Source organism: Pogona vitticeps, chromosome 1 (assembly GCF_051106095.1).
Source record: "Pogona vitticeps strain Pit_001003342236 chromosome 1, PviZW2.1, whole genome shotgun sequence".
Taxonomy (NCBI): Eukaryota; Metazoa; Chordata; class Lepidosauria; order Squamata; family Agamidae; genus Pogona; species Pogona vitticeps.
The window spans coordinates 24886707-24906285 of NC_135783.1; the positions used below are offsets into that span (position 1 = coordinate 24886707).

General features: G+C 39.5%; 1 long non-coding RNA gene across 1 annotated transcript in view; it reads left to right on the forward strand.

The window, feature by feature from the left end:
- Positions 1 to 19579, forward strand: part of LOC140704363 (uncharacterized) — a 77376-nt gene that overhangs the window by 21434 nt on the left and 36363 nt on the right. The window contains exons 3-4 of the long non-coding RNA XR_012083522.2: positions 2893 to 2951; positions 3520 to 3601. This is a non-coding gene — a long non-coding RNA (uncharacterized LOC140704363). The remainder of the gene's footprint in view (positions 1 to 2892; positions 2952 to 3519; positions 3602 to 19579) is intronic.

The following is a 19579-nucleotide window of genomic DNA, read 5'->3' on the forward strand; positions in this document are numbered from 1 at the left end:
CTTTCTGTCAGATTATTCCCTGTTTGTTTCCTTCTTAGACAGAGAAGGACAGCTTTTCACTGGCTAGTATATCCTACAGACATGGAAGTCAGTTCTAGTTTGACCATTCTTTCTTTTTAAATATTAAATAAACCTTCACATCATTTTGCCTCTCCTCTTTCTCCCTCCTGGTTCTTTCTGTTTCCTTGCCTTCTCCCTCTGGGCCATTCGGCACCAGGCATGGCAAATGGAGGCTGCTGTCACTACTCTTAGTTTGCTACTTTTCTGTGACTTGAAGAGGATTGATAAAGATGTTGAACTATTACGGGTGTTATAGAGTATTGGGGTGGAGGAAATGGCTTTGTGGGCTTTTTTAAATTCATTTAAGACGTTTATTATATCACCCTTTTTCCTGCCAGAATTTCAGGACAATATACACTTGATTATGGCAGAAAACAAAGAAAAAATACTGAACAAAGATGGCTGCCCCATTGCTTCTAATGTGGCCGAAGGCCACATGATACTGCTGAAAATCGGCTCCCTGCACAGATTCTCTTCCTTCATGTCTTTGCCCAGGGCATCCTACTTTTATTCAGTTATATTTAAATAGAATTGCCTCACAGTCTTCAGAAAACATTAGGTGGTTTGGAATTCACACACCTCTGTTCCTGATTAAAGAGCAATGCTACAGATGTCAGTGTGTGAGGGTTTGCTCTGACCTCCTGTGGTACAACTCAAACTTCTGGTACAACTCAAAAGCATTAGCTGTAAACCCCAAAGCGCCCTCCCAACAGGGCTTCAAGAAACACATACCACAGATCATGAGCCATTTTGTTTGGACAAGATGATAAGTGGAGGGAAAACAGGGCATGTGCAATTGACTTGTGTTTCCTGCTCTCTATCTTTCATCCAAAACTTCTCTGGTGCATCTAACTTTGTGGGGAGCTACAAGATTGCTTTCAGATGAGACAGAAGCATAATAAACAAGAAAGGGAATTGTCCTTGGCATTCCTCTTTCCCTGCCCCGAAGTGGTTCCATACACTTTATCATATACCCTTAAGCAGTCAGCAGTGCTTAAAGGGGTTGACTGCTTTTTTAATAAGAGGGTAGATCTATAATTTATAAATAACAGGGCATATCATAATATACCCTTTCAGCAATCAGCACTGTAGATTTGCATTGCTGGGCATCTGTGAAGGCTGAGATTCCAATAGAAGCCCAATTAAATGACTGAGGTGGCCATGTTGGTTGTTCAAGACATGTTTGTCTTATTTACATTAAAAGTAAGATGTAGGGAATTTTCATTTTTACATCAAACGTCCCCACCCCAGGGCAGTTTATACTTTTCCATCTTGTTTTTGAGTACCCTAATGGCTTCAAGCATTTTTCGTAGGCCAGGAGGTTTCCCGGACTAAAATAAATGACAGGTAAGATTGTCCAATACACACCTAAGAACAGACTTCCCCCAGAATGACTATAGCAACATGAAAACAACTGAACAAAAAACTACCGTATGCTGTCTGAAGGCAGGCAGGACATCCCAAAGGTTTGGGCATCTTGATTTTGAAACCTTTTGTTTTTATGGCAAACATTTTTCTGTTTTGTTTTACTAAGAGGCCTGCTTTCCCTGCCTGTTGAATCACCATGGTATCTTTGCTCTAAGGTTACGAATGCATTTCTGGATTTGTTTACATGGTAGGTGAGTGGGTGGGTGGTAAAGAGACGAGAAATCCTTTTTCTTCTCTTTGTTGTTTATTTTCTGTCCCTTAAGGGAAAAGTAAGGAAGTGTTTGTGAAAGGAAGAAGAGACTGCAAACAGAAAGGTTTTCATCTTATGTGGAAAAACACGAAACTCTCCATTTTTAGTCAGAGGCTTGGGAGAAGGAGAGAAAGAGAGAGGGAGAGATTGATGGAGGGAGGGAAGGAGAGTTTCAGAGATGTGGGCCAGCTGCCAAAGAGGCCTCGTTTCCCCTCCTCTCAACTCCATTCTTGGCTCTGGACATTGATGATGCCAGCTGTCATGCTGGGTCATGCTTAGCTGTCAAGTGAGATAAGACATGTGATAACCAGGACCTGGCCTATTGGGATCCCGGACGAAAACAGTCAAAGTCTTAAACTGGAAACCAAATGAGACAGCATGGCTAAAGAGCATATATAAAGATCCAACATTCAGCTATTTGCACTCTGAAGATGGCTTATGTTGGTATAAACCAAATGACAGCGTACCAGTGCTTAATCTCCAGGCCATGTATTGTTTGAAAGATCAAAATCTGGACTGTAAGGATGTGAATGCAGTAATGGCACTTTTCATTTTAGAATTTTGGCATTAAACATTCTTAAACCAAATTGGGTGCCTTTTATTGGCCAAGAGTGAGTGCTCAGAAAATCCATGTTTCTAATTTCACTTGTCAGTGGGGTCACTGAGCCTTGTAATCACCCAACTGGGAATACAAACACAGTGGACCTGAAAATCTTATCTGTGATTATCTCATGATTCATCTTCTCTATATAAAAACTATGCCTATGTCTCACTCTTCCGTGGTTTAAAATGTCAGTAGCTGCTGCCTTGCTGAATGGAAATTTAGATGCATTTGGATGGCTTGTCTTTGCCTTGTTAAGCGGTGTTTCTGTGATTGCTGTGCAAGTGTGTGTGTTTTGCTTCTTGAAGAGAAAGGACACTAGCTTTGCACAGACTTCCACAGAGACACTTTTGTGAAAAACCTGATGGGGGAAAAACAACTCTTTAGCTAACTCTTGCCCTGGAGGAGAGTCCTGGAAATTCCTTGTCAAAGTGTCTTATCTCTTGCAACAACCTAAACTGATGAGAATGAGAAATTTAGTAAGTCTTCTTCAAATCCATCATGTATTAAAAAGTGCTCTGAGTAAAGTATGTTTAAATATAATCTATTACAGAGTCAGGGATGATTTAGAATGAAGCATCTCCTTTCTACACTACCTCACTACAACCCCAGGTGAGTTAACATTTCTGGTTCAGACTCTAGAAAGTGACTTCAAGGGTGCTAGCTTTTGTACACATCATCAACAACAAGAAAAACAAAGATGATTTTCTGTTTCTTGCATTTGTTAGCAGTTTTGTCCACCCATCTAAAACTCCAAGTATTCACAGAACATAGCTTTCTGCCCATTTAAGCCATGATATTGAAATGAAAGCCTGCTGCACCTCCCAGTGGAGCATAATAGAGGTTGAGGCTGCAATCACACCAGAAAAAGTATGGGAAATATTACGGGTTTGGGACTGGTTGATTCACATTTTTTTTATTAGATGATATAAAATGAAGTGCAAATCAGCCCAGAGTCCACACCCAACCCCAAATCCTTAGTTTTTCATCACTTGGGTTTCTATTTTTAAAAAAGGGTCCATTCACATCAGTTCAGGAATGTGATCACTTAAAATGATGCAGGAAATCCACTGTGCCAACATGCACTCAGGGAATGGTGAGCAAGATCTGTTAGCAAGATTTGTCTTTTTCTTTTTTCTTTAAAACAACTAATGATGAGCAAACCCCTCCTTTTAAACAGAGAGAAGGAAATCAGCACACAGGGAATGGCAAGCAAAGCCCATCATCAAGATTTTTCTTCCCCCCTCCATTTTTTTAAACAGGTAAGAGCAAAGCCTCTTGTTTTTTTTAAAATCACTTTGACAAAGCTAATGAAATGATTTCCGCTTGTTAGGCAGTTCTCTTTTAACCATGCCACCTGGTGGGCTATAAATAGAGTTGCAAACAAGCTGTAAACAATGCTTTATCTTTCCCTCTGTCTGGTCATTTAATGTGGAGAGACCTGGGCAAATCTGAATTCCCTGGTGTGACTTCACAGTGAGTGAATGTGAGTGGACCTGTTTTTTCCTCACTGTGAAATTGCACCCTTATTCTATCTAAAACTCTAACATTTATGTGTGTCTCAGATATGTATGTGCTTCCTGCTTCTGAAGCATTGTTTTTATCAGGGTGAGCAATACCAATGAGGTGGCTACTTTTAGATGGCAAGTGTTTGGTGTCATGAGAAAACAGCAAATGGTTTGGGTTTGTTTGTTTGTTATCTCTGTCCCACCCTATATCAAAATATCCAGTTCTTAATGTATTATTATTGGGTTGGATTCAAACTAACTGAAATTCCATGGCTCTCAGTGGGTCTACTCTGACAAGATCAATGCCGAATATCCAACATACTATATTTTTTTCATTCCAGAGGAGAGTTGCAGTGTCATGAATGGGAAAGAGGGCTACTACCTCAGAGCAGGCCAACATCCTAATTTCTAGACCCATGAGCTATCACTCTACTTTACCTCCATATCTTGTCAGGATTATTTTCAATGTAGGGCCAGCCTCCATCCCAATACTGACTTAGGTAGAGTTGGAATAATGTGGCAGTCTTCCTGTCAGCCAGATTAAAAAAATATATCTTGCCTTCTTTCTACCTCAGATATTTAATTAATTAAAGAAATGTATTTTTATCCCGCCTTTCTCCTTAAAAGGACCCAAGGCATTGTACATCATTAAAAGACAAGATTTAAAGCAAAAAACAAAATATGAAGACATTTCCATGTTTATTTAAACCAAACTGAATGGAAATTGTCACTCATCTGCACTGGCCAAATTGAGCAAGAACAGCTAGCCCTATCATAGAGAGGACCAGCTGTGCCTGCCTGTTGTATAGGTATTAAACATCAGGAGACGATTGGAGAAAAAAATGCAAGGGAGTTTATAATTAATTTAGCACCAACATTCCTGAATATACAAAGACTGAAAGCCAGTGTTTTCAGAGATGTGATGTCTCGAGTCTGAATTGCTGAATCTGCCAGACAACCTTTCTTCCATATGTACATTTTGTAATGATTTTGAATCTAAATGTTTTGCAACTCTTGGTGAATTGTCACGAAGAAAAATTCTCAGCACATTCTTCTTACAGAAAGTAGAAGTGAGCTGGATGTCATTCGCATGTTGATGGTACCTTGACCCCATATACCCAACGACCATTCCCATAGAGATGCTAAGTTAAACGAGTGACAAGATGAAACCTTATGCAGCATGGCAGCACAGCTGTCAAGCAGCTGAGCAGGAAAGGAATGGCAATGGAAATAAAACTAGGCCAAAGTAAAATAGGTAAATAGATACACTGTGTAGATACCTACTACTCAAAATTGCCTAGAAAAGCTATCCGGCCGGATAACTTAGTGATTTAGACACTGGCGGCTGGGAGTTCAATTCCCCATTATGCTTGCTATGAAGTAGAATCAGCCTGTGTGGCCTTGGGCAAGCTACACAGTCCCAGAGTACCCCCAGAAGAAGGGAATGGAAAACCACGTCTGATCTTTTGTACCTGGAAAACCGTGAAAAGGGTAAGTCAGAATTGATTTGACAGCACATCACAATGGTGATGATGTCTAGCTACTAGTTATGTTCATTTGCAGTTCTTTGACAGCCTTTTTTTTTGCTAAAAGTGACAATCCTTGTTTTTTTTTCCTTTGCTTCTGCCTTACAGCAGCCTATTCTCCATTTTAATGTCTAATGTTCCTGAGCCATAAACATGGTGTGAAGATTGAACAAAGGCTAGCAGGTTCAGATCCAAGATCACACTCAAACAGACCAGTAACTGTATTCGCGAAGGCTTTCATGGCTGGGATCTAATGGTTGTTGTGGGTTTTTCGGGCTTCTTGGCCATGTTCTGAAAGTGGTTCTTCCTAACGTTTCGCCAGTCTCTGTGGCCGGCACCTTCAGAGGACAGCACACTGTGCTCTGGGTAGGCTTGAGAGTGGGTGGAGTATTTATGGCTGTGAGAAGGCTAGTTTGTGAGATAGGCTATTGTCCTGAAATCCACAAGCATCAACGAAACTTCAACCGGAAGGAGGAATGTCTGAAACCCAACAAAGCCTGGCTCCCAGCTCTCGAAAACACAGAGTGCAAAAGGTCAAGGAACTCCACCCAGCCACAAGGTCAAGGGATTACTGCACACAAAAAAACAGCTAATGACACCCATCAACCACAGGGACAGATAATCTCCCCTCCTTATCAAAACAATACAGCCACAACAAAACACACTAATCAACCATCTCCTGATCAGGACAATAGCCTATCTCACAAACTAGCCTTCTCACAGCCATAAATACTCCACCCACTCTCAAGCCTACCCAGAGCACAGTTTGCTGTCCTCTGAAGATGCCGGCCACAGAGACTGGTGAAACGTTAGGAAGAACCACTTTCAGAACATGGCCAAGCCCGAAAAACCCACAACAGCCATTAGACCAGTAACTGTCCTGAAGCCTGATCTAACTTCCAGGACTCTGGATGCTAACTTCTTTGGAGGAAAGGTGGAATAAAAACAATAGATGCTCCAGATGAAAGATATCTGTTCTGTTCTTTACCAACTACAGCAATGGTGCAAACAGAACGAGATCTCCACTGAGGGCTGAACTACTGACCTCAGGACTTGTCTCTTATCAAATCCCATGTCTTTTCTGAGTTTTCATTTCATCATGAGCTACAAGGTACAGTGCATTTAAGAAAAAAAAGAGAGAGGTCCTATTTTCAGAAATATTGATTTTATTCTAAAAAGAAGAATAAGAAAACATGTATTAATCAAGAGGTGATAAAGATGAAAACCATGGGGCAAATACTCAAATGAAATTTTGTTGCCATAACTTACAATGTCTAAGACTGACAATGAAGTCATCCTGGTGGCAGTGATTTTGGGGAATTAAAAACATCCTCCCTCCTGCCTTGTGGTTCCCAGTGGCTTCCTGATGATGGAAGCTATTACACAACAGCCTCAGGACCTTAAGAGGGTAAGCTGGAAATATTTAATTTCTGAAAAATCACAATTGCTGCTGATGTCATCAGCCTTATGTGGTGTAACTTATGTAACAGGATTTCAGCCATTGGGAGAATGGAAATGCTTTGAGTGACGTAATTGAAATGGATGAAGACACATGATTGTATATTTAGTGTTTGTTGATTTAAGTTTCTCAATAGACTCATAAACATGGAACATTGAGAACAGATGCACACAATTTTAATTTTGAAGTAATAGGTGTGAGACATTAAAACTGATTGTATTTACATATCTTTGTTTATGCATAGATGTGTGCTGAGACTGCAGTATATTTAAGGGTAACTAGTATTCCAACTCCTTGGTGCTCTGAATTGGGAAAATTACTTTAAAAGTAATTATGCTTCAGTTCTTTGGTTTTTGTTAAAGAGATACTCCAAAAACATGCACACAAGGAGTCTTGCTTCTTAACTGGGCTTTAATTACTGTGCTCAAGGCTTTTATTAAAGGCCCCATAATCCTTAATGCAGTATTCCTTCTCTATTTTGTAAGTATGTGGAAGAATTATTGAATATAAACATTTGAAACTGATCACCACTCATATTTGTTTTAACCAACACACTAGAGCATGACTGAATCAAATCAAGAATGTTTCCAAGTCAGTGTATTTGACCTCTTGCCATGATAGGGAGAATGAAGAGTGGCTTCAATGTGATCTGGAAGAGTGTAACTGAGTCACTGACACATGGTGTCATATATTTAGTGAAGATTTCTCCACTCTACTTCCAGGGACATATAATACTGAAGTTATTGCACAGCCTGGGAAAGTTACTCTCTTGGACTCCATGTCTCAAATTCTCCCAGCCAAGATCCCCAGATCCAAAGCACAAGTCTGAAAAGGGGGGGGGGGAGAAACAGGGATAGATAGATAGATAGATAGATAGATAGATAGATAGATAGATAGATAGATAGATAGATAGATAGACAGATAGACAGAGAGAGAGAGAGAGAGAGAGAGAGAGAGAGAGAGAGAGAGAGATAGAGATAGAGATAGTTTTGAGCCATCTGCATTGTTGTGTGTAGTAACATCAGTCCTTCAGTCTCTGTTAGATCAAGGCAATCTAGTCAAAGTTACAAAATGAAGACAGAACTCTGTCTCTAGTTTCTTGCACATTTTTATTGTCCTTAAAAATGTGCAAATATATAAAAATGGGAATGATTATTGTTGAAATTTGGGTAAACTAAATACTTTCACCTCAGTAGATATTTTCTTCCCAGAAATCAATTTCCCACACTTCAGTAGACCACCTCCAGCGGGCGCGTAACAACATTTCCGAGGCTATACTAATTGAAATTCTGCTGATCTTACTAAGAAAATTATAAGTTCTCTGAATATGCCTAGCTGGCAGTTCTCTAGGGCATGGATGGAGGAATGTGTGGCTTTCCAGATGCTGCTGGACTGCGACTCAACTCAACCCAAGTCAACATAGCCAATGGCAACTGATGGTGGGAATTGCTGCCCAACATCTGGTGGGCTACAAATTCCTCATCACTGTTGGTGGGGGAGGGGAGGAAATTCACAGATCATAGATGATAAATATGGGTGGTCTTAGAATCCAAGACGGGATAGAAATGAGAATGGAGGCCAAGCTATTAATGGTCTTTTAGATCAAAAGCAGCAACTTGAATTCTGCCTGGAAAACAGCAGTCAGCTTGCCCAGATGCTGGAGAGCTGGACTGTACGAATATATATGGTAGAGTAATTATTCAAGAGATGCAAACATGAATAGACCAGATCTATGCCAAAGTTAACCCAGGAGAGAATCATGGCACACAGAGATGAATAGAAAAGTAAACTGAACTGTTCTGGTGAGTGTGAGCCAAGATCTGAGTTAATGGTTGGCACCAGTTAGGTGAAGAGAATAGAAAATGGATCTGAGCCATCTTTCTGTCTACCCCACGGACAGTGATGTTCCCATAAGGGCTATCCACTTTGGCATTACCCCTTCTGTCATTATTATAGTCTTGGCTTGCTCTCTTCACTACAATATGCACTTTTATGCAGAGGCAGGCAGTGTAGGTGACACAGATCCATGTATTGCTCATGTTGCATCTCTCCGTCAGAGGGTAGGCATTCTGGAAAGTGTTTTGTGCTTTGCCAGAAGAGTGTCTCAGAAAAGTAATGAAGTGCCTTGGTAAAGTGTCCAGGTTTGAAGCTTTTCCCTAATGAAGAAAATGTAGGCCAATTTGAATGTTTTGTGTTAAAAGAGAAGGGCTTGGTATAGCCCTCCCGGAGGTGTACAACGCCAGAGTGCAGGTAGGCATGTTAAAATCTTTCCTTGGAAAGAACTTGGTATAATCTTCCTGGACCTTTGGATCTGGGAAAATAGTTTCGGCTTCCTTTCTCCCAGACTGTATCTCCTAGACAGAGAAAAAGTATTAGGGCAACTATCAAGCAGTCAGCTTGAAACTGATTAGTAGACAAAGTTCTAAAACAGGTAATTTAAAAATCTTGCACTTAGAAAAGAATATGGAAACTAGTAAGATGCATCATGGGTTTTCTCAGAAACAAGTCATGCCTGATAATTGGGGGAAATTGGGGGAATCATGTGGATGTAGTGTACAGTATCTTGATTTCAACAAGGCTTTTGACAAGAGTTCCTATGATCTGCTTGTGGACAAGTTTGTAAAATGTGAGCTAGATGATGCTATTGCTGTTATGGGTTGAAAAAGTCACCTAAGGAATGATTTTCAATGGTTCCTCATTATCCTGGAGAGAAATGGCAAGTGAAGTACTGCATGCTTCTGTCCTTGGTTTGGTGTTGTTCAACATCTTGGATGAAGGCATGGAGTTGGATGCCCATCAAATATATGGATGGCATTGAATGGAGAGGGTATCAGAGGGCAGAATCAGGATTCAAGAAGGCCTTAACAGATGGCAGAACTGCCTGGGAGCCAAAACAAAATAAAATAAATTTGAATAAGGAAAAATGTGAAGTTCTATATTTAGGCAGGAAAAATCAGAGGGACACATATAGGACGCACACCTGGCTTTGCAGCAGCATGTGTGGAAAAGATCTTGACATCTTCATAGACCACAAGTTAAACATGAGTCAATACTGTGATATGCTGGCAGAAATTAAAAATATATGCAAAACAAAATCCAGTACAATTAGAGGCTACATCAATAGATAGATAGGCTGAAGGCCTGTTGCAACTAGAGTAAACCCATTTAATCTATGGGAATTTTCTATGTCAGCTCCTTTGTAAGGTCCATTGGTTTGGTGGGCTGCTCTAGTTGTGATGTACTATGCTAAGCAACAAGATTTCGGCCATTGTTGTCCAGGACAAGGGATATAAACAGCATCACAGTAATCTGCTTTGGTCAGACCTCTGCTGTAATATTATGTCCAGTTTTGGACATTTCAGTTTAAGAATTATATCCAGAAACTAAAATGTGTCCTGGTGATGGCAACTAAGATGGTAAGAGTTTAGAGACAAAATCCTGTGAGGAATAGTTGAGGAAACCGAATATGTCAAACTTGGATAAGACATGATTGAGGGCAGATATAAAAAACATCTTCGAATATTTTGAACAGCTTCCACATGGAAGATACATTAAGCTTGGGTTTTTTTTTTTTTGATGGCTCTACATAGGTAAAATCTAGAGGGTGTCCTTGTAATATTGGGCATGCTTTTACAATGATATAGGGGGCAGACTTCAGCAACAATTGGAAAATGGCCTTAAATAATGGCCTCTGATAGAAATAAAATGTGGACACAGAGTGTTGAATTTAAATGAGTAGCCCTACTAAGGGTCGCCTCCAATAGCCTATTGGCAGTACAGTGGTGCCTCGCTAGACAATGATAATCCGTTCCACTGAAATCGCTGTTTAGCAAAATCATCGTCTAGCGAAAAGCATTTCACCATTGGAATGCATTGAAACCTGTTTAATGCATTCCAATGGGAAAGAATCATTGTTGTCTAGCGAAGATCGCCCATAGGAAAGCCACTTTGCGAACCGCCAATCAAGTGTTTAAATAGCTGTGTTGTGAAGCTTAGGACCTGAAAACACCCATTTTGCGAGCACGGAGGAAGCTGTCAAGATTGTTGTCTAGCGAAAATTGGTTTGCGAAGCAGGGACCAAACATTGTCCAGCGAGATTCCCCCATAGGAATCACTGTTTTGAGAATTGCTATAGCGATTGCAAAAAGTCAAAGTCTAGCGAAAAAAATGTCATGGGGGGTAACTGTCTAGTGAGGCACCACTGTAATTTGTAGGATGAAGGCTAAAACACATAGTAGGAACAGTAAGATACAACTGCTTTACACAAAGTGAAAGAATACATTTGGATCTTTTGGTGGATTGCAGTGTGATCTGCAGTATGCTAGGGTGAACGCCCAACCTGGTTAAGAATTGTCAGACCACCAGCATTTTGTTCCCTGAAACTTTGGGACCAAAGTCTAATGCTTGGAGGAAGAACCCCAAAACCTGAGGCAAAGATTGACCATAGGCAACTCCATTAACTTTAGCTGCTCTCTTAGTAAGACTGTGTTAGGATTTTGTTGTTTAGTGCATTCTCAGTACTCTCCTTCCCTTAGGAGTTCTTTAAGCCTCCTGAACTGAATTGTTGGGTTGCGTTTAAAAGGAATTGATGGTGGCAGGGGAAAAAAAAGGAGAGTAAAAGGTGAACAGCACAACGCCAAAGTCCTGACCCACAGCATGGCCGTCCACAATTATCGGAGTCACCCATATACCTTAAAAGAGAAAGATACTATAAATCAAATTGTAGGATGATCACATCACCCATGGCCCTGCTGTTGAGGAAGAGTCATGAAGTTCTTCATTTTCACTCTCACACTCCTGGCCTCCCCTTTCAAAGCTCTTATCTTCCCCGGTTTTATATATTGTTCCGTCTAGACAGCGGAAAGTGACTAGCATACCTATATGTCAAGAATGCAGCGGTAAATCTTTCAGATAAATATAGCTGGGCATTTCAAAGTAAAAATAAATATGTAAAGCTCTCGACTTATTAGCAGCATCTGTCTCAGGCTTGATGTGTACTTCTCAGAAATATTCTAATACCTACTGCATCTATATTTAAGCAACCTTGTTTCTGCTCTGGTGATCACATGTCATAAACTATCTCTATATTGTTGATGTTGTTGCTAAGCCGCCCTGTGAGTTCTGGTTTCCAGTGTTTCAGGTTACACTTTTAAAAACAGGCCTTCCAACTGTTTCACACTCCACATTTAAAGATGATACGCAGGGCAGATCTTACTATTCCACCCTGGTCCACTCTGGCATTAGAGAATTACAGCTGAGGGAGGAGCTAGGGTTACAAACTTGTCATACACTGGACCTTCTAACTTTCCATTCCGGAAATATCATTTGGAAGGAAGGTAGAGCCAGGAGGTATGGTCAATGAATTATCCCATGCCTGGCCACATTCCTTGGGGATTGCAAAAATCTTCAGAAGACAGGAAGGAAAAAAAGAAAGCATCCCAGAAATTGGTTATTGGAAATCTGAAGTCTTAACTCACATAATAACAATTTCTCAAAATTTAAAAAGATTGCTATGTAGTGTCTTTTATCCCCTACTTTTTATGATAAAAGTGGTTTAGTCTAAACACTTGGCAAATTAAGATTCTAATAAAAGAAACATGGAATTCCAGTGTTTTCACAATGCAGTATTTTCTGTTCTGCAAATTACTTATAAAATATGTGTATAAACTCTGATCTCTGGGAAAAAAACATTTTGGATCTTTATCCTCTAGGGAAAAAAACCTGTTTTCTGATTTCTTTTGAAGTGGGCAAAGAGGTAGATGCATCATTTAATAATATAGCACAGGGAGCAAAGAAAGTCATTAACATCCTCCTGTTACATAAAGGAGACTGAGACCTTTCCTTCCTTCCTTCTATTTATAACCTGCCTTGGGGGACACCAAGGGGACTCATAAAATAGATCAAGCACTTGCATATATAGATAGAAAAACAACAGTATGTTGAAAACACAATCAAAACCAAAAAAGAAAATGAAAGAAAAAGCCAAACTAAAACTCAATATTAAATCATAAACCTTCAAAGGAAGAGAAGGAAACAAATTCGTAGAATCATAAAATAATTGCATTGGAAAGGGCCTATAAGGCCATTGAGTCCAACCCCCTGCTCAGTACAAGAATCTAAGTCAAAGTAGATCTAGCAGATAGTTGTCCAGTTTTCCCTTGAGCGCCTCCAGCATTAGCGCACTCACCCCCTCCTGAGGCGATTGACTCCATTATTCGAACAGTTAAGATGTTTTCCCTTACTTACCATTGTCCTCAGTTTATTAAAATTGGTTTTCTTAAAATCCAGCATACATATGCAGTTACACTCTGCATTTGTTTTCTCTGAAATCAAGAACTTGAGTAGAGCATGATCGTTTCCCCCCAGAGTCCCCTCACTGCCACTTCCTCCACTTGGTTATAATCAAGTAAAGGATAGCTAATCTTCTGATTTCTTCTGCCACCTTTTGTAGGATAAAATAATCAGCAACACAAGCTAGGAATTTCTTGGAAGGGTTTTATTGGCTCCCAACAGATATCAAAATAATCGAAATCTCCCATTACTTCTACATCATACCTCTCTGGAATGTTTGCAATCTATTTTTCAGAGGTTTCATCGACATCTTCTCTTTGATTGGGTGGTCAGTAATAGACTCCAACAGCTACATTACATTTCTGTTTCTCCTCAATTATATTAATCCAGATGCTGTCAATGGGGCAATCATGTTCACCCTCCTGTACTTCTGGCAAGGATATGTATTTGACACATACTGCAGCACCATCTCCCTTTCTACTCTTGCTATTCTTCTCAAACAATGTTTATCCTGTGTTTCAGTTATGGATATCATTCCACCATGTTTCAGTTATCTGTATTGAGCCATATTTACCCTCCTGAACCAATATTTCAAATTATCCTTGTTTGTTTCCCATATTCCTGGCATTCACATATAGGCACAGGAGACTGTGTGTTTTGTGGCCTGCTTTCCTTCATAGGTTTTTATGAAGATTATTATCTTCGTCTGTTCCTCTTATTGTGCATAAGTCTTCATCTATTATTACCCTAAGCTTACATCTCCCTCTCCCTTCCAATTCAGTTTAGAGCCCTTCTGATGAAATTGTTCATTCTGTGGCCAAACATATTTCCCAGTGTTTGTGACGTGCAGTCCATCGCTTGCTTGCCTCCATATAGTCAGATGTGTGATTTTATGTTCCTTTTAGGCTGATGCTGATTAAGGATAACCAGTGTTTATGGCCAGAAGTCCCACTTTGTGTTTTCATTTAATTTTGAGTTTTTACTGCTGTTTGGATAGTTTGCTGGTTCCAAAGCAATTAGCCTTCAAGCAATATATATATATATATATATATATATATATATATATATATATATATATATATATATAAAACAAACTAACAACAATCTAAAAAACATAAGGACCAGAACACAGATGTAAATAGAATAACATTCATTTCAGTGGTGAATTGTACTAGTTAATAAGTCACTGTTTGTCTCCTCCATTGTGCACTAGTCATGTGCCTTGGTATGCAACAAGGGATTTGTCAGCAATCCATTAATCCACAGTCTGCTACTGTAATTTATGTTATTACACTTACACCAAGATAACTATCCAACAAAATTCTGGCCAATGTTTAAATATAACATTATCCTTTAAAATACACTAGTCATTTTACAAAAAATTCAAAATGGTGGTGTTTTGGTGAAATGCGCAAGCACCATCTGTGAATGAGACTATTGTGTTTGTTTCTGGTGATGAAAAAGATCATGTCAAACAAGAATGTCTCAAATGTGCAATTTAAATAAATAGATTTAAACACATGGAATTTTGCATGGTTTCCATGTAAATTGGTGGGCAATGGAATTGTCTAGTGCAGAATCTCTAGATCCACTGTCTGTAGAGCAGAAGTGTAGTATGATGGAAAAAAAATAGGTACATTTGTTTTATGTTAACTTAATAAGTGTTTTTTTTTTTTTTTTTTTTTTTTTTGGCTATCATTTCCATAGGGTACAGAGCTACGTCCTACCAAGGAGTTATTGCAATATGGTCTAGAAACATCATCTTCCCATTGTGCTGTCTTGAATGTGTACATGTATGCTACTGTATATTTTGGAAAAGCAAACATGTTGAGAATTTCAGAAGCAGTAGCCGTGAACAAAATTGTGTGATTTCACCCCAAGATACACAGACAGACAGTATTATACTAGCCAGTTAGATATTGTATGATTGCAGGAAAGTTTCAGTATTAGGGGAACACATTATACGCACCACCAACTGGAAGTCTGTTGGTCTCACTGAGAGATTTATATGCATTCCAGAGGCAGTTTCCCTTCCATACCAAGGCCTAATACTGAGTTTCAAAAAACTGTCCATACCAAAGGCAGCTACATGTGAAACTTCATAACTTCAGTTAAGATTTTCAGTTTTGAGTCATGCTTGAATAATAAATACTTCTGTAGATGGGGAAAGCAAGACATATTAACACTACTTCTTGCTGTACAACAATTTATTTTGGTTCCTACCACAACTTACCTCATAGCCTTTCCAGTTCAGTAATTTGTAGTCCAAAAAAAGCTACTTTCCCAAACTAATGAATTGGGATAGAAACGGGTAGCCCATAGAGCACACACTGATAGAAAACAGACAGGTGGGTCCCATTTTGGTTCCTACCACATCTTACCTCATAGCCTTTCCAGAATCTCCTGTTCTAGAATTTGTAGTCCATCCACCACTTCCCTCATCACTCCTTCTTTAGTTTTACAACTTCTCACCCACCAAAGGCACCTCTCCCCTTTTCTTTGTCAACTGTCATGTGACACATTCACTCCCTGACACTGGCTGAAAGGTGGCGTGGTTTCCTTTCTGCCATGTCATCACAGTGTCAGAAAAAGCACAAAGTGAGCTATATGTATCACGAGGCACCGGCATCTCAAACTATATTTCCGAGGTCGGTAATGGTTTCCATGTTATTTTGGCAGCAAGTTGTAACAACTGCATGCAGAATCAATGCCAAGGAGAGAGATAATAAGAGTAGACTCAGATGCACACCAAAGTAATTGATCACACCGCTTCCTGACAGTTTAGAAGCTGTGTAGAAGAACTTTAGTTCATAGCAGTGCACTTCAAAGGGCAGAGATATGGCACAGGCTTGGCTAATAGTAACAATCCACTTGTCTGTTTCCTCTCAGTGTCTCCTCTATGGGATATCCTTTTCTATTCTAGTTCATTAGAGTTTGGGAAAGTTACTTTTTTGAACTACAAATTCCAGAACTGGAAAATCCAGGATTCCCCCCCCCCCCCAAAAAAAAAAGCTTTACAAGCTCAGTCTTAATCTTAGAACAAGGGAACCTATCTTCCAAACTTGGCAAAGTTACTTTTCTGAACTGTTGCTCCCAGAATCCTAGATATGGTTCTGGAAGCTTGTGAAATTTCCAAGCACTGTTTTTTTTAAATGTCAAATAACTGCTGGAAAGCTCAGGGGTTTAAGCATCTGGCTGTGGAGCCAGAGGTTGGGACTTTGATTCCCCACTTTGCCTCCTTTACAGAGGTTGGACTGAATGGTTCATAGAGTCCTCTCTAGCTCTGCAATTCTGATAATAATTTTGCACAATTCTCTTTTGCCCAGTTTATCCTTAGGGAAGACATGAATCCTAAATTAGTCCTTCTAATCAATTTAGGCTGTCTTGATTGGACCTCAGTATGGAATATTCAGACTTTGAGAGATTTCTCACTTTCAGACAAGAGTAAGATGAGTAGTATTTTTATTTGCCAGGATCTCCAAACCCCATTATTTGCATGAACTGCCTTTGTACAAAACTAGTTTCTTTTCACTTTGAGGGGCAAAACGTGTATGCACACAGCAAGCACAGAAGAACTGGATGGTTGTTTTAAAAGATGCAAACATTCTTCCTTACGTATTTGATTCTTGAAAATCAATGCAACAAAGCAACAACCATCAACATTTTGCACATGTTGCATTATTAAAGCATTATCTCTTTTGTGCAATTTTACTTAATCCCCACCCCCTTTTCCCCCTTTTCTGTTGAGGCTGCAACAAAATACCTCACTCCCTTGCGAGGTGAGGAGGATAATTTTGCAACTTCGAAATAGGGACAGTCTTCTAGGCATTATTATTAGACAAGAAATCCACATATCTTCTGATTTCCCACTCAGCCTTTCTACAGAGTAGCAGTTTCATTTTAGAGTATTTTATTGAAATGTGAGCAAGCTGAATTGATTATTTCTGTCTTCTCTAATTTTGAAAGTTCGGGCTGGTTGGGCTGCGATTGCCTGTCAGAGCTGGCAATTAACATTCTTGAGCATTTCAGTAAGATAGCAACACAGTGAGTTTCATGGCTGAGAAGGGATTGGATGTCACTCTTTCCCCACATTTAAGGTTCTAGTTACACCACATATTTAAACTTGGTTAACAGTCATTCCACACACACCATGTTTTGCTTTATTTTGTTTTATTTTATTTATATGCTGTCTTTTTTTCTTTTTCTTTTTTTGGCTAGAATTGGTATCCAGGGTAGCTGACAGGACAGTTTAAAACAACTGAATATTACAATTCAGTAAAATCAAGAGCATGAAAATGGAATTAAGTTCAACTATATAATAAAAATGTACAGTGGTGCCTCACAAGACGATTGCCTCACGGGATGATTAATCCGCAAGGCGATTAGTTTTTGCGATTGCTGTTGAGCTTCGCAAGACGATGGTTTCCTATGGACGATTTTGGCAAGACAACGATTTCCCCCCCACTGGAACGCATTAAATAGATTTCAGTGCATTCCAATGGGGAACTGTGTTTCACAAGATGATGGACGATTTTTGCAAGATGACGATTTTTCCATTCGAATGCATTAATTGGATTTCAATGCATTCCAATGGGGAACCGCGTTTTGCAAGATGATGTTTTCGCAAGATAGCGTTTTTCGCGGAACGAATTAATATCGTCTTGTGAGGCACCACTGTAATTAAAATTAAAATCCCCTTCTTGAATGAACACAGCGCATAGTGAAGTGGTTTGAGGATGTCAGTAAAGCTGAGAGCAAAGCCGTTAGAAGACCAGGCACCATGTCAGAAAGCACTAAATCTGCTACTGTGGAAGAACAAAAGAGAACTATGAATAGCTCTGTCACCAATGACACAATTAAATTAAAGCCAAAAGGACATAAAATGGCTGATGCGCACAGAAGTGAAGGGACGACAATAGTGGAAAAGCAAGAGATCTCTTCCAGAAGATCAAAGAAATCAAAGGGAAACAAGCCTAGATTAAGAATGCTGAATTACTAGCAGGGAAGCATACTATCTGACCAGAAGAAAATAAAGAGAAGATGCCAATAGTATACTGAAGTCTTATACAGAAGAGATGAAAGGATGACAGACTCCTTCAGAGATGAATCCCATGATGAAGAACCTGCAATTCTAGAAAGCTGTTCTGAAAATACTAGGAAGAAATTAAAAACCACGGGTAGATGAAATATTGATAGAACTATTTTAAGTTGCAGAAACTGAATCTGTCAAAATCCTAAGAAGAATATAGGAACAAATTTAGAAAACAGAACAATGGCCCACAGACTGGCAACGTTCAGTAATACAGTCGAATACCGAAGAAAGGAGATGCCAAGGAGTTCAGTAATTATAGGATCATTGCTTTATTTTCTCATGCAAGCAAATGGATGCTTAAGGTGCTGCAACAAAGGCTTTTGTCATATAAGAACTGAGAAATGCCTGGTGCTCAAGCTGGATCCCAAAAAGGAAGAGGATCTGAAAATCATATTGCAAATATCCATTAGTTACTGGAGTCTGCCAAATAATTTCAGAAGAAAATGCCAAAGCAGGACTGCAGTTGAATGTTAAGAAGACAAAAATCATGACTACAGAAAAACGATACAACTTTAATGTTGAAAATAACAAAATTGAAGTAGCGAAAGATTTGGTATACCTTGGTTCAATCATCAACCCAAATGGAGACTGCAGCCAAGAAATCAGAAGGAGACTGACTTAGCAGCAATGAAGGAATTAGAAAAGATTATGAAGTGTCACTGGCGATTAAGACCAAGATCATCCACATCATTTTATTTCTAGTCACCAGGTGTGGGTGTGAAAGCTGGACAGTTAAGAAAGCTAAAAGGAAAAAAAATGATTTGCTCGAAATGTGATACTGTATCTAAGTCTCTTAGGGAAGGGTAAACAGGTCATTCCTAGTAAAACAACAAATTACTAAAATTACATAAGAAAAACATAACAAAATAGTAAGCAAGTAGGACGACGGCAGCTCAGGTAAAGCTCATGGCTCGGGCAAGCACACAGAGTTTCTACCTTTCTTTGTCTGTCTGTCAGTTTGCATCAGTGTGAGAATCTCTGGCAAAAACAATTAACCCCTTTTGTAGAGCCTTACAGAGGAGAGAGACAGAACTCTTGGCTCTAAACTAGGTCATACTACCAGGTGAGGTCCACTTAAGATAAACACATTAATCCCATAGTGACTGGATTATAGATCTTGACATATCCCAACAAGCACATCACGAGAAGGCAAGGTTCTCTGGGAAAGACAATAATGCTGGGAAAGATGGAAGGCAACAGGAAAAGAGGAAGACCAAATATGAGATGGATTGACTCCATGAAGGAAGCCATTGGCTTGAGTTTATAAGAGCTGAGCAGGGCACTTGAGGACAGGACATTTGGAGATTGCTCATTCATAGGGTTACCGTTAGACATAGGTGATTTGGCAGCACGTGACAACAACA